At 48.4% G+C, this 12,398-nt stretch overlaps 1 protein-coding gene across 1 annotated transcript in view; it reads right to left on the bottom strand.

The window, feature by feature from the left end:
- Nucleotides 1–7,235, bottom strand: part of PIK3R5 (phosphoinositide-3-kinase regulatory subunit 5) — a 105,506-nt gene extending 98,271 nt beyond the window's left edge. The window contains exon 1 of the mRNA XM_074970590.1: nt 7,186–7,235. The gene's annotated coding sequence lies outside the window, so the exon portion shown is untranslated. The remainder of the gene's footprint in view (nt 1–7,185) is intronic.
- Nucleotides 7,236–12,398: the final 5,163 nt, after the last annotated feature.

Below are 12,398 nucleotides of genomic sequence, written 5' to 3'. Positions count from 1 at the left end.
CATACCTCTCACCCACTACAGACACATATAATAATAATAATAATAAATGTATATTTCAATTCATCATTAATTGTAGGCATACTGCCAATCTTGCCCCTGGTCAAAGTGCCTGGAGTACTGTACAACCTAATAGAAACAAGTGCACTAGAATTAGTCCACCTTGAAATGCGAAGCTCTGAATGCACGAACACAGGATGGGCCCGGTCAAGGAGAGGGATTGAAAGAGAAGAGGGATAAATGGCCAATCCAGGTTATTGAAGAAACACTGAAGAACTTTACAGGCACTCCCCAAAGTGTGTAGAGATGAAGTTCAGCGGGTTTCTGTGGTGAGGGATTTTCACACTGGAGGGCTGAGCAGATGCACCATCACCTGCTGACATCCAACATCATGCTGGAGAGGCCAGCTGTGCCACACTGTACAAGGCCACTGTCTATGTCATTGATATAGAGATGCTGCATTATTCTGATTCAGACAATATTCATATTCGGAAAGCTTAACTTTCAGACCCCCACATCGAAAAATATCATCAGGGATCAGCCTAGGCCTACTCTGCAGACCTCTCTTGCTCCCCAGTTCCAATCCTTCCCACACCCAGGTTGCTTTAAGCCCTTTCTCTGGAGTGGCGGGCCAGGAGCCTTCTTCTTATCTCCTCTCCAGCGTCTTAAGCAGCCAATTGGCCAACTCCCCCATCTCCTTCATTGGAGGTTTTTAAGAACAGGTTAGACAAACACCTGTCAGGGATGGTCTAGTTATTACATAGTCCTGCCATGAGTGCAGATGGCTGGACTAGATGACCTCTCAAGGTCCCTTCCAGTCCTATGATTGTATGATTCTATGATCTTCAGTCTTCAGAGACTGCTGCCATCCTCTCAACTACAAACAGGGGCGTTAGGAGTGGAGGAAAGGGGCATACGTCCTATTTCCCCCCCTCTCTGCCATCATGCAAGAAACATGTTCCTGTTGCTGCTGCACAGTGACTGGGTCATAGGAGGCCATAGCTAGCAAGGTGTTTAATAACTAGGGATTTTGCATTGGGTTTCCTTGCGGTTTTGGTTTTTCTTAAGAAAGCGACCGCAGGTCGTTCGTGTGGCAAGATCCGAAAGAAACTCAAAGGCTGAAATAGACGCTAGTTTCTGTGTGAGATTCCAGTGAATTTCAAAAGAAGCCGAAAGGGAGAGAGAAAAAAATCCCCCCTTCATTGATTACACTTGAAATAAAAGTGTAACACATGTGACTCATAATCATAGATTCTAAGGCCAGAAGAGACCATTGCGGTCATCTAGTCTGACCTCCAGCATAACACAGGCCATAAGACTTCCCTGAGTTCATTCCTGTTTGAACTAGAGTAGATCTTTCAGAGAAACATCCAATCTGGTTTTAAAATGATGGAGACTCCACCTCAGCCATTGGTAAATTGTTCCAATGGTTAATTACCCTTGCTATTCAAAATCGGTACTTTCCAGTCCGAATTTACCTAGCTTCAACTTCCAGCCAGTGATGTGTCAATGAAATGGGATTCTGGAGGCCTTGGATTCTGCCACCTCTGGTTCATGCAGGCTCCAGAACAGTACAACGGCAAATGATTGCTACAGTTCATGTAGGGAAAAACTTTACCCCATGGAACACTGAAGGAGTGATGTGTGGGGAGGGGCGCTCTAGCCCTAAGGCTGAGTCTACATGGCAATTTGCAAGAAATCTCCACCAGTGAAAACAACAGTGGAAACTCTAGTGTATACAGGGTGCTGGTGTGTTTACCACCACGGTCAGCACTGGCCTAGCTTTGCACTCACTGGAATCACGGGCAAAACTGCAATGAGAGCAGATTGGGCCAGCATGGAGTGCTTTAAAAATCTGGCCCCATGCAACCCTGCAGAGCCAGGCGACATCCTGTGATGATTCTGCACGAACAACAGTGCATACAAATACACTTATTTGAAACCTTGCTGACAAAGGTCTACCAGGCTGTTTTCAAAAGCTAAAGCCCCGGTCATGCAATGTGCTCCAAGGGGGCAAATCCCTGAGACTGAGCAGAGCTTTGTTGATGTCAGCGCTGCATGGAATGGGTGCAGAGGTTTGCTTGCACTGAGCTCATTGCTCATTGATCGGAGTCTGGGGGTATGTCTTTTCTGCAATTAGATACCCATGGCTGGCCCATGCCAGCTGACTGAGGTTCGCGGGGCTCGTGCTAAGGGGCTGTTTAATTGCAGTGTAGACATTTGTTCTGGCTCAGGCTGCAGCCTGAGCTCTGGGACCCTCTCACCACACAGACTCCAGCCCAAGCCTGCATGTCTACACCACAGTTAAATAGCTGAGTCCCACAAGCCTGAGTCAGCTGGCACGGGCCAGCAGCAGGTTTTTAATTGCAGTGTAGACATACCCTGAGAGTGTAACTGCCTTTTTGACTTGGCTCTTTAGAAACAGATTGGGAAAGCTAGCTAGGGGCTCAGAGGTGGCGGGGGGGGGGGGGGGGCTTGTCCAGATATGGAAGAGGGTCAGGCCAGGACTTGGGGACAATTCAATGATGCTGAAGTCTCATCATTCATTCCCAGAAGATTTCTGCCGTCTTAAGCCACATCCAAACTGGAACTGTTACCCAGGGCCTTTTTGGTTTGGGGTGTGGTCGGTGACCAAAACCATGGGGCCAGATTCAGATCTAGGGATTCAAATCTGACCTCCCCATACTCCTGAATTCAGAGGGATCTGGATCTGAGGTTTCAGTTCAGGCCCATCTCTAATCAAAACCGATCAGGCAATGTCTAGGGAATAGCTCTGAATCTGCAAAGAATTGCGATCACGTACCATTTGTGTGCATTGCAAAATGATCTCTGAATACACTCCAACCTCCCAACCCAACATACTATATGTATTTTAACCTGTGTTTTTTGCTTCCTTGTGTGTATGTGAGCTTGAGGAAATTACCAAACATGGGTATTGGTTCAAGGGGCTCAGATCTGAAGGAAGGATGTGGAGAAAGAGCAGGGAGGTATAATACCATAGCACATGCACTGCTGGGGAGTCTGCTGCAGTGTGCACTGACAAGAATTATAAACAAGACACACACAAGGTGGCATCTCCCATCTGGCTTGACTATAGCAGAGATCTCAGAGGAGGAGGCTGCTGGTGGCTAGCTCCTTCCCTTCTAGAGAAAGCTGAATCACAGGGGAATGATTAGAGCTGCTCAGGAATTTTTCTATGAAACATTTTTTCATCAGAAAAAGCTGATATGGTCAAACGGAAACTTTTCACAGGGATGGACCAGTTTTGATAGCCAATAACCCCGTGGTTAGGGCAGTCACTTGGGCTGTGGGAGACCTAGGCTCACATCCCTGCTCTGCCTGATCTGCAGCAGCGCCTTGAAGCCAGGTCTCGCTCTCCCCGGTGAGTCCCCTAACCACGGGGCTATTGTGGGCTGGGTCTCAAAACTCTCAATCTCTCTGTTGGAGCTTTGTACACATAATGAAGTAGGCAGTGGAGCAGGGATTTCCCCCACAGCTCAGGTGAGGGCCCTGTGAAAATAGCAAAAGGTCTTACCGTGGAAGGGGATTTTCTTAAAATCTCAAAAATGTTCTTGGGACATGAAAGCTGTTTCCTGCCCAGCTCTACCAGTGACACAAATGCAGCCTTTGGAGACAACAGGACTGTGAGGGGAGGGGACAGCCAGAATCACAACTGTAGGCTGCTGTCTGCTTCCTTTTTCAAACTCCCCCACTCGGGGAAATCCACTGTGAGCTTTGAATGGACATTGAGTAAGATGGAGAACTAGGCTGAACCTGGTGACCATATCGTGTCCAACTCTGGCTGGTCTTATGTGACTCATCCCAGCGATAAGGAGCTAACCTGCTCAGACCGAACACCTGTAGAGGGCTTCTGCTCTGCAGACAGCAAAGAACCTGACAGTGGAGAGTAAACGGCATTAGCCCAGTTTTCCTGAGAGGGAAGCTAAGATGCAGACACTTGTTCAAAGTCTCACCATCTCCCACTCTGGGGCTATGGCCATAGGATTGCGCTGTTCCTCATACAAGTGGGTATTTGCAGAACTGTCAGCCACAGAGGGTAACAGCTCGCCTACAGTGAGGGACATGGAAGTAAAAGATCTGAGGCTTGGCAGAAAGTAATTAAGACTGGGGTAAGGTCCTAAGTGACTCAGGAGCCTAGATCCAATTTTCAGAAGTGACTTAGACACTTAGAAGCCTAAATCTCATTGGACTAAGTTTCATTGAACTCAGGCTCTTAAGTCGCTTTTGAAAATGGTACTTAGGCTCCTGAATCATAGAATCATAGAATATCAGGGTTGGAAGGGACCTCAGGAGGTCATCAAGTCCAAAGCCCTGCTCAAAGCAGGACCAATCCCCAACTAAATCATCCCAGCCAGAGCATTGTCGAGCCTGACCTTAATAACTTCTAAGGAAGGAGATTCCACCACCTCCCTAGGTAACGCATTCCAGTGTTTCACCACCCTCCTAGTGAAAAAGTTTTTCCTAATATCAAACCTAAATCTCCCCCACTGCAACTTGAGACCATTACTCTTTGTTCTGTCATCTGCTACCACTGAGAACAGTCTAGAGCCATCCTCTTTGGAACCCCCTTTCAGGTAGTTGAAAGCAGCTATCAAATCCCCCCTCATTCTTCTCTTTCGTAGACTAAACAATCCCAATTCCCTCAGCCTCTCTTCATAAGTCATGTGTTCCAGTCCCCTAATCATTTTGTTGCCCTCCGCTGGACTCTTCCCAATTTTTCCACATCCTTCTTGTAGTGTGGGGCCCAAAACTGGACACAGTACTCCAGATGAGGCCTCACCAGTGTCGAATAGAGGGGAACGATCACGCCCCTCGATCTGCTGGCAATGCCCCTACTTATACATCCCAAAATGCCATTGGCCTTCTTGGCAACAAGGGCACACTGTTGACTCATATCCAGCTTCTCGTCCACTGTAACCCCTAGGTCCTTTTCTGCAGAACTGCTGCCCAGCCATTCGGTCCCTAGTCTGTAGCGGTGCATTGGATTCTTCCGTCCTAAGTGCAGGACTCTGCACTTGTCCTTGTTGAACTTCATCAGATTTCTTTTGGCCCAATCCTCCAATTTGTCTAGGTCCCTCTGTATCCTATCCCTACCCTCCAGCGTATTTACCTCTCCTCCCAGTTTAGTGTCATCTGCAAACTTGCTGAGGGTGCAATCCACACCATCCTCCAGATCATTTATGAAGATATTGAACAAAACCGGCCCCAGGACCGACCTTGGGGCACTCCACTTGATACCAGCTGCCAACTAGACATGGAGCCATTGATCACTACCCGTTGAGCCCGACAATCTAGCCAGCTTTCTATCCACCTTATAGTCCATTCATCCAGCCCATACTTCTTTAACTTGCTGGCAAGAATACTGTGGGAGACCATGTCAAAAGCTTTGTTAAAGTCAAGGAACAACACGTCCACTGTTTTCCCTTCATCCACAGAGCCAGTTATCTCGTCATAGAAGGCAATTAGATTAGTCAGGCACGACTTGACCTTGGTGAATCCATGCTGATTGTTCCTGATCACTTTCCTCTCCTCTAAGTGCTTTAAAATGGATTCCTTGAGGACCTGCACCATGATTTTTCCAGGGACTGAGGTGAGGTGGACTGGCCTGTAGTTCCCAGGATCCTCCTTCTTCCCTTTTTTAAAGATGGGCACTACATTAGCCTTTTTCCAGTTGTCTGGGACCTCCCCCGATCGCCATGAGTTTTCAAAGATAATGGCCAATGGCTCTGCATTCACATCTGCCAACTCCTTTAGCACTCTCGGATGCAGCGCATCTGGCCCCATGGACTTGTGCACGTCCAGCTTTTCTAAATAGTCCTGAACCACTTCTTTCTCCACAGAGGGCTGGTCTCCTCCTCCCCATGCTGTGCTGCCCAGTGCAGTAGTCTGGGAGCTGACCTTGTTCGTGAAGACAGAGGCAAAAAAAGCACTGAGTACATTAGTTTTTTCCACATCCTCTGTCACTAGGTTGCCTCCCTCATTCAGTAAGGGGCCCACACTTTCCTTGACTTTCTTCTTGTTGCTAACATACCTGAAGAAACCCTTCTTGTTACTCTTAACATCTCTTGCTAGCTGCCACTCCAGGTGTGATTTGGCCTTCCTGATTTCACTCCTGCATGCCCGAGCAATATTTTTACTTAGGACCTTTTGAAAATGTTGCCTCTAATCTATATAACATATGTTTGTAGGGATTCTGCAATACAGAATGAGCTAGGACAGATCATTTGCTTCAATACAGTTGCCACCCACACAAAGACCTCAAAGACCCTAAGCAACCTTTAGTTGCAGAAAGGGATTTGCATAAACAACATTTTCCTTATCTAAACAAATCATTCTGGAATATGCAAAGGGACCGAGCTTCATGACAGACAAGCAGGCTGTAAACATTTCCCTTAAAGTGACAGTCATTTTAGCTTAAATAAAAGTTATTTTCCAGTTAAAGGAACATTAACAAAAATCCATCTATCCCAATTGCCCCACCTTCTATTTGTAGTTTCTCATCCTCCAAGTTAAGCAGGCCCCATTTAGCACCAGTAAAATTGATAACATGACTTTTGCAAATGGGATTTAAGCTCCTAAATCTCACAGTTGCTTTTGAAGATGTTATTCTGCAGGCTTACATCCCTCCCTATTCTGCAAATCACTAAAGCCCATGCTTAAGTACTTTGATGAACAGGGATGGAGTCCTGAATCAGGGCCTGAATGACTGAGTAGAGTGTTTGTAAGTTTGCACAATAAATGAAATTTGATCCTGTACCACAGCTTTTGTAACCTAAGTTTCAGCTGAGAGCACAGTGGTTACAATCAAGGTATAAGTGACGGCTCCACAGCCCATTGATGTCAATGGACTGGCTACCATCGATTTCAATAGGCATTGGATCAGGCCCTCAGTCCTTCCAAATGAAAAGAAACTGTTTTTTTTTTCTTTATGGGGGATAAAAAGGGGTTTTGCCTAGTTGTTTTATTAACATTAGAATTCAGGTCTTGTCAACATCATTTTCCCTAGAGCACTCTATGGACAACTGGTGAAGTGGCAAGATGGTGGCATCATAGACACAAGGTGAGTGAGACTGGATTAACTGTGAAGGGGAGTGGTTTGTATTCAGACTGTTTAGAGTTCTTTGGTTTGAGGTTTTTTGAACATCCATTTAACTAAAAGACGCTCACCCCGGCCTGGTCCATGAAGAGCTGTGAGGCTCCAGATCCGCATCTCCGTGTCCTCCAAGGGATACTTGCTGCAAAAACAGGGAAGGAAAGACTTGATTTTCCTGGGGTCAAAAAACAAGCAGACAGAAAAACTCTTTATAGAAATCCCTTTCAGGCCTTCTTTATACACCCTAACAGAATCAAAAAGGGCACAAGCCCCTTTCCTGTATCTCTGGATTTACAATGGCAGAGTCAGCAGATCCTCTCCTACAGGATCAGTTGGGTGGTGACAGGGTAGGTGCAGGAGAAGCGAAGGGTGGGGGGTATAAACGCAACTACCAGTCTGTCCCTCCACCACTCACTTTGGACGATGTTACAAACTGTAAGGAGGAAGCTCATTTCACAACCACCACCCTCTTGGAGGATTTGCATAAGAGCCTGTTGTTGCAGTACTAGGACCTTTTACATGCTGTGTGTGTATGATGCCATCCATCGTGGGGAGGAAGCTAAGCAACAGAGTAGCCAGGCCAAGTTATGGCTCAGCTATCCAGTAGGTTCCTGACTCTTATATGTAACTGCACCTGTCACCAGATTAAGAACTTGACTGCACCAGCCAGTGCCACCTCCAATTCAGCTATGCACCTTCTGCACTGTAATGAAGAGTGAGCTCACCTATCTTGCAATCAGGAAAACAGTGTGCCCAGCCAAATGGGAAGTGGGCAACATGCGGCATGGTGCCCAGCCCAGAGATTCAACTTCAAGGTAGCAATAAAGCCTGAGCCTGCACTGATGTGTGCACCAGGAGCTGGGAACAACTGCAATAATTGTTGTGTGTCCTTCCCCCTCCCACGGCTTTTTATACATGATCTAATCCACTACCTTGGCCCACTCCCGATGGGCAGTAAAACGGACCAAGCAATGGGCCCAGTCTTCTGCACAGTGAACCAGACGACAGGAAACCTGCATCCTATTCCTGGCTCCGCCACCGACGTTCTGTGGCGAAGGCTTTGGATGAGTCATTTCACTGCTCTGTGCTTCACTTTCCCCATCTGTAAAATGGAGACACCTGCCTCTCCTTTGTAAAGCGCTCTGGGGGCTATTAATGGAAGTGCTATAGTGTCAGTATTATTATTCTCCTGGAGGGAAACACATGGTTCTGGGAGACAGGTACTGTTATTTCAGTGTTATAAAAGCAAGTATAGCAGAAGCACCCAAACGCATAAAACAGCATATTAAGGACTGACTCCGGCCTCATGTGGAGAAGCAGCCAGCAGAGTATGAGGAGCTGCAGGCACAGAGCTGATATGGTCAAGCACCGTCCAGGTCAGACCAGGGTTAGGCTTGCAGACCACCCCACAGGTGCTCTCAAACCTACTGTCTAGTCATTGCACCAGCCTGCTCCCTGGCGGTCATCACAGCTGAGTGTGTGTGCAGGGTGCCAGGGCTGGCCAGAACCCCACCCCCAGCTCAAACCCACACCCACACCACATGTTGGCATCTCCCTAAGGCTGAGAAATATCGCCCCTTCCACTCAAGGGCCCTGCCAGGCGACACAGAGCTCAGAACTGCCCCTGCTTGCTGATGGACCTAAAGAAGCAGGAGCACGGGGGGGGGGAGGGGTCCCATGCCTGCCTTGGAGGAGTTAATCTGGATTAGTTTGGAATCCTTGCTCTGAGCCTGCTCCTACTGCAACTGCCTTCTCCAGAGACCAGGTGTCCCCCATGTGGCAGAGGGTGGTACTGCACCCTGCAGTACAGAGCTCACACTAGAGCAGAGGTGGGCAAACTACAGCCCGTGGGCCACATCTGGCCCAGCCCCTGAGCTCCTGGCTGGGGAAACTAGTCCCCAGCTCCTACCCCACTGTCCCCCTTCCCCTGAAGCCTCACCTCACCTCGCCGCCGGCGCAATGCTCTGGGCGGCGGGGCTGGGAGCTCCGGGGCAGGGCAGGTGCAGAGCCCGGCCTGACCCGGTCTCTGTGCTGCGAGGAGACGGTGGTGGGGTGGCCCGGCTCCAGCCGGGCGGTGTGATTGTAGCGCCACCAGCCACCGGTGCTCCAGGCAGCGCAGTTAGGGGGCAGGGAGCCATGGGGGTGGGGGGTTGGATAGAGGGCAGGGGAGTTCGGGGTGGTGGTCAGAGGGCGGGGGTGTGGTGGGAACAGGGGGTTGAATAGGGGCAGCGGTCCCGGGGGGGCAGTCAGGAAGGAGAGGGGGGTTGGATGGAGTGGCAGGGGGCAGTCAGGGGCAGGGATTCCGGGGGCAGTCAGGGGACAGGGAGAAGGGGTGGTTGGATGGGGCAGGGGTCCCAGGGGGGACAGTCAGGAAGGAGAGGGGGGGTTGGATGGGGTGGGGATCCTGGGGCAGTCAGGGGACAGGGAGCGGAGGTGTGTGGATGGGGCAGAGGTCCCAGGGGGGCCATCAGGAAACAGGGGGGGTTGGATAGGGCAGAAGTCCCAGGGCGGGGGCAGGTGGATAGGAGGTGAGGGCCGGGCCATGACCGCCTCCCCTAACCAGCCCTCCGTACAATTTCCTAAATCCGATGTGGCCCTCAGGCCAAAAAGTTTGCCCACCCCTGCACTAGAGGCTATATCAGGGGGTAGCTGTGTTAGTCTGTATCCACAAAAACAACAAGGAGTCTGGTGGCACTTTAAAGACTAACAGATTTATTTGGGCATAAGCTTTCATAGGTAAAACACCACTTCTTCATATGCATGGAGTGAAAATTACATATGCAGGCATTATATACTGACACATGAAGAGAGGGGAGTTACCTCACAAGTGGAGAACCAGTGTTGACAGGGCCAATTCGATCAGGGTGGATGTAGTCCACTCTCAATAACTGATGAGGAGGTGTCAAGTCCAGGAGAGGCAAAGCTGCTTTTGTAGTGAGCCAGCCACTCCCAGTCCCTATTCAAGCCCAAATTAATGGTGTTAAATTTGCAAATGAATTTTAGTTCCGCTGTTTCTCTTTGAAGTCTGTTTCTGAAGTTTTTTTGTTCAAGTATGGCTACTTTTAAATCTATTATAGAATGTCCGGGAAGATTGAAGTGTTCTCCGACTGGCTTTTGTATGCTACCATTCCTGATGTCCGATTTGTGTCCATTTATTCTTTTACGTAGGGACTGTGTGGTTTGGCCAATGTACGTGGCAGAGGGGCATTGCTTGCACATGATGGCATATATAACATTAGTAGATGTGCAGGTGAATGAGCCTCTGATGGTGTGGCTGATGTGGCTGGGTCCTCTGATGGTGTCACTAGAGTAGATATGGGGACAGAGTAGGTAATGAGGTTTGCTACGGGGATTGGTTCCTGGGTTAGTGTTTCTGTGGTGTGCTTTGTAGTTGCTGGTGAGTATTTGCTTCAGGTTGGGGGGCTGTCTGTAAGCGAGGACTGGCCTGCCTCCCAAGGTCTGGGAGAGTGAGGGATTGTTTTCCAGGATAGGTTGTAGATCGTTGATAATGTGCTGGAGGGGTTTTAGCTGCGGGCTGTACATGATGGCCAGTGGTGTTCTGTTATTTTCCTTGTTGGGTCTGTCCTGTAGTAGGTGACTTCTGGGTACCCATCTCACTCTGTCAATCTGTTTCCTCATTCCCCAGGTGGTATTGTAGTTTTAAGAATGCTTGATAAAGATCTTGTAGGTGTTTGTTTCTGTCTGAGGGATTGGAGCAAATTCAGTTGTATCTTAGGGCTTGGCTGTAGACAGTGGATTGTGTGATGTGTCCTGGATAGAAGCTGGAGGCATGTAGGTAAGTATAGCAGTCAGTAGGTTTCTGGTATAGAGTGGTGTTTATGTGACCATCACTTATTTGCACTGTAGTGCACAGGAAGTGAATCTCTTGTGTGGACTGGTCCAGGCTGAGGTTGATGGTGGGATGGAAAGGAGATGAGAGACTATAGATAGCAGAGGCCAGATGTAGCCAGTAATGCAGGTTGCTGAGACATGTGAGTTTGTTGTACATTATCCAGGGAGCGTTAAGGATCAGGGAATGTAATCATGCCTCTTATTGTGGGAACAGCTTCAGAAGCAGTCGGGAGTGCTGCACTGGTGGGGAGAGGGTGAAATGGGACCCGCTCCTCTCCCCAGCATCTTTAGGATCTAGAACTGCAGGGGAGGCCCCCCCAGCTCTGAGGAAATTGCACCCAAGTAGTGCCTCCCCTCCCCTACATCTTCACCTTAGCATCACTGCACTCTTACCCTCTCCTCCCCTGCCCCCTCCCCTGCCCTTTTATTTTATAGCTGAGCCCCTCTGAACTAAACCACCCAAAACAAAAAAATAACTGTGGCACTAACATGCTGTTTGCTGCCATTACATTGTTCTCTCTGCTGGTGTGTTCGACCCCTTCCCCTGTCCTGGGTCTGTCTGCTACTGTGACTTTATACACCGCTAGCAAAGTGGGGCCGCCATCTTGGTTGGTTCTTATGTGCTACCATAGTAAACATGATTAATAATACATACTAATGTGGTTGACAGGTGGGGTATCATGGTGGCTCTTAGGCCCACCAGTACTACTGGCCATCCCGCTGGAAGCTGTCTCACTGTAATAATAGGTTTCAGAGTAACAGCCGTGTTAGTCTGTATTCGTAAAAAGAAAAAAGAAAAGGAGTACTTGTGGCACCTTAGAGACTAACCAGTTTATTTGAGCATGAGCTTTCGTGAGCTACAGCTCACTTCATCGGATGCATAGCATATCGTGGATGTCTTCTGCAGTTTCCACGATATGCTATGCATCCGATGAAGTGAGCTGTAGCTCACGAAAGCTCATGCTCAAATAAACTGGTTAGTCTCTAAGGTGCCACAAGTACTCCTTTTCTTTTTTCTTTTCACTGTAATAATGTAATTCAAAAACAATTACAGCCCAGTTTTATTGGAGAAATTTTTTTAAAAAATCACAAGAGCTGCCTTATGCTGAAGTTCTGAGCAAAACAGAACTCTGTGTACTCCTTAAAACAGTTGTTAATGTGATGAGTTGTAAACTGAGTTAAAAGCTACCACTTTAAATTCCAAGGCGTGCCCTGGTCTTGCCTGCAGGCTAGGGGACCCTGAGGAAAGTGTTCAATGATCAGTGTCAATCTACTTCACCCAGCCTAGAACAACATCAGGTGAATTGTACCCCTCTGCCTTCGGGAGCAGCCTGCTTTGTCTCTCTCTGTTTTGGGGTTCTTGTATGTTATTGTACTGAATTTCCAGAAATAAAGTTGTGTTATGTTGCACCCTTTCAGCTAGAGGGTTTTATGT

This window comes from Natator depressus, chromosome 14, assembly GCF_965152275.1.
Source record: "Natator depressus isolate rNatDep1 chromosome 14, rNatDep2.hap1, whole genome shotgun sequence".
Classification (NCBI taxonomy): Eukaryota; Metazoa; Chordata; order Testudines; family Cheloniidae; genus Natator; species Natator depressus.
Note: the sequence above shows the minus strand (reverse complement) of the source record. Positions and strands in the feature narration are given on the sequence as shown.